Source organism: Loxodonta africana, chromosome 7 (assembly GCF_030014295.1).
Source record: "Loxodonta africana isolate mLoxAfr1 chromosome 7, mLoxAfr1.hap2, whole genome shotgun sequence".
Lineage (NCBI taxonomy): Eukaryota > Metazoa > Chordata > Mammalia > Proboscidea > Elephantidae > Loxodonta > Loxodonta africana.
The window spans coordinates 130,534,706-130,537,635 of NC_087348.1; the positions used below are offsets into that span (position 1 = coordinate 130,534,706).

At 40.6% G+C, this 2,930-nt stretch overlaps 1 non-coding gene across 1 annotated transcript; it reads right to left on the reverse strand.

The window, feature by feature from the left end:
- Positions 1-372: 372 nt before the first annotated feature.
- On the reverse strand, positions 373-536 carry LOC111752132 (U1 spliceosomal RNA). Its single transcript, XR_002787135.2, has one exon. It is a non-coding gene; the product is annotated as a U1 spliceosomal RNA (small nuclear RNA).
- Positions 537-2,930: the final 2,394 nt, after the last annotated feature.

Below are 2,930 nucleotides of genomic sequence, written 5' to 3' on the forward strand. Positions count from 1 at the left end.
TAATCAGTGCTCAACAGAAATCTCCCTCACGACTTTAAAAATTATGTTGTTAATTAAATTTATTACTTTATTTAAAATATTAAAACAAATTGCTTTAACTAGAAAATTTTCATAGGCGTGTACCTACTATCAAATATAACATGCTTCCATGTGATCACATTTAATCACCATTAATTTGTCCTAACTATTCTCATAGTGGTGTGCCTCTGTATATCACCTCATCCCTGATTACAGAGAAGAAAAACAGTGACAAAAGTGAAATGATAGGAACAGATAGATTACTTCCCAAAAAACAAAATCAATGCAAGATGTGCAGTCACAGAAAGTAGGAATGAAGTAGGAAGAAAACATAGCTAAGTTATGTTTTTCCTGCAGAGGAAAGTGCAAACGTAGTTCCCCACTAGCACAAATTATGCAGCCGAGTTTCCCACATGTGAAGAAATCACAGGGGTCAGCACACCTGGGGTGAAACGGATGAACCTCGCCCCGGGGAAATCACCTTCATGATCACGGTATCTCCCCTGCCAGGTAAGTATAAGCTAAACTATTTTTTAAAAAGGAGACAGGAGAGATAATAAAAAAGAGACACCCTCTTTTTGCTAAACACAGTAAGCTGGGATTGGAAATCTGTGAAAAATGAAGTGTCAGATCAGTGAAGCCAGCTATTCTGCTGCTGTGTGTTTGGGTATTTGTCCTTTGCTAATTGTAACTGCCCTGATGGCGCAGTGGTTAAGAGGTCAGCAGCTAATCAAAAGGTGGGCAGTTCGAATCTGACAGCCGCTCCTTGGAAACCCTATGGCGCAGTTCTACTCTATTCTATCGGGTCACTATGAGTTGGCATCGACTTGATGGCAGAGGTTTTGGGTTTTTTGTTTAAGTCTCATAGGGAAACAAAGTAGGGAGGAACACAGGGCCACAATAGATAAAAGGTCAGCAAAACTCAACACAAATAAAAATACAAAGTAATACATTTGCCTTCAAGTCAGCTCCAACTCAGCATTCCCAGAGTAGAAGAGCACTCCACAGGTTTTTCAATGGCTAATATTTCAGAAGTAGATCTCCAAGTGTTTCTTCTGAGATGCCTCTGAGTGGACACCTGTGGACCTTGTGTCTTTTTTTGGCAAACACTGGCTGTGATATCAGTTTGACCCACTTTAACAGACTTGAGAGCAAAAGAGACAAGATACACCCACTGCAAGACTCCCAGGCAAGTCGTGTGTGACACCTCCATGCTTTAGTCAGACAGTTGAGAAGATCCTAGCTTGCACCATAAATTTAAAGACCCATGAATCTAAGTTCCCCAGGAAGATTCAATCACCCAAAGAAAGAGCTGGCAAGACTCGCCCCACTCATCTCAAGATACTCTTTCCCTCTCCTGCCCTTGGCTAATGTCTCCCCCTCCCCACCCCTTTTGTGTTCTTTGTACTTCTGAAAAAGGTTATTTTTCTGAAGGTCTGAAAAAGGGTATTTGCTGAGAAAGTGGTTCTCCAGCACGATATGGTTGTGCCATTCATCCTACCAGGGTCTCGGTGACAAGTGTGGTAATTAAGAATGGAAGAAATGCAGGAGAAGACTGGACTAAAAGAATGATTACTGGACTAAGGAGGTTGCTTCCTTTTCTGGTGGGAGGCTTTGCAGTGTTCGGAGCCTGGCCTGTAACTAGGTATGAGCTGAAGAAACCTCAGATAAATAAATATCTCCTTGGGGCAGATTTCTGATCCACATTGCTCATCATGAGGCGGTGTCCAGCTGGTCTGGCATTCGCGAATGAATGGCCCTCAATGGAAGCTTAGCGTTTGAGCGGAGATAACGGTTTGTAGGCTCCAGAAAGGAACATTTACTATGTCACTAGAAGCTGCAATGAGCCTCAAGGTGCTTTCCTCCAAAGATACTGTAGTCCAGCCCCAGTCTCAAAGGACAAACCCAAATGGGGAAAACTAGGAGACAGAAATCCACAGACAATGACCTCCCCGTGCTCTTGAAAGCATCAAATACTTCAAAGGAAAACACTTGAAACAATGTGGGAACTGTTTTTCACTTAGGAAAAAGTGTATACTCAACCTGAATATTAAAGTTGCAGGGAAGAAAGGACCAGGATTTTGGCTTTTTTTTTTTTCTTCTTCTTCTTCTCCTCATTCTCACTTCTCTGAGACATAGTCTGAATTCAGTGGAAGGAAAATTTACTACCTTTCAAACAGAACCTCTACTGGATCTCTTTTCTCTGTCAAGTTGTAAATTGTTTGAATAGCTTTTGATGATCATTAATTTCACCAACATGAAATTGGTAATTATGTATGGCTGATCACACCTGAGACAAGATTTCTGGTGCTACAAACTAATTTAGAAGTAAACTATTTTCTCCTGAAAAATAAAATTTACTTCCTAACCATAGGGAGATTTTTCTTGGCTCTTTTAGGTTTCGCAAATAAAATGAAAGGCCTGAATAAGGCTTTCTTCATTCAAATCTCATGGGACCTAGAGCTAGAAAACAAATGTAATTCATATTAAGGAGCTTTTCAATGCATATGGATTAGTCGTATGGGTTAATTTGTTTACAAATGACAAGCAAACTATATGAAATACCAATTTACGCAGAACACAGAACTACCTTACCCTTAGGAGCTGGGCTTGGGATTGCCTCCAGACAGTAGGATCAAAGACCCTGGGTCTCTGTGCCACTGTAGATCAGCTGTTTTGTTTAAAGGCTGTGATCACTGTAAATAAAGAAGAAATGAGGCTATTAGCATGATATTTCATTCCTGGTGGCCCAAGCATCTTATTATAAAATTATTTATAAATAATCTAAAATTATCATTATAAAGTTAGCTGTCACCAAGGGCCAGAACAGAGGACCGTAAATGATTGTGCTGCACAGCAGTGTGGTTCTCACTGGTGTTCAAGCGCAGCTTTTCCACGTCAGGACTTTTGAG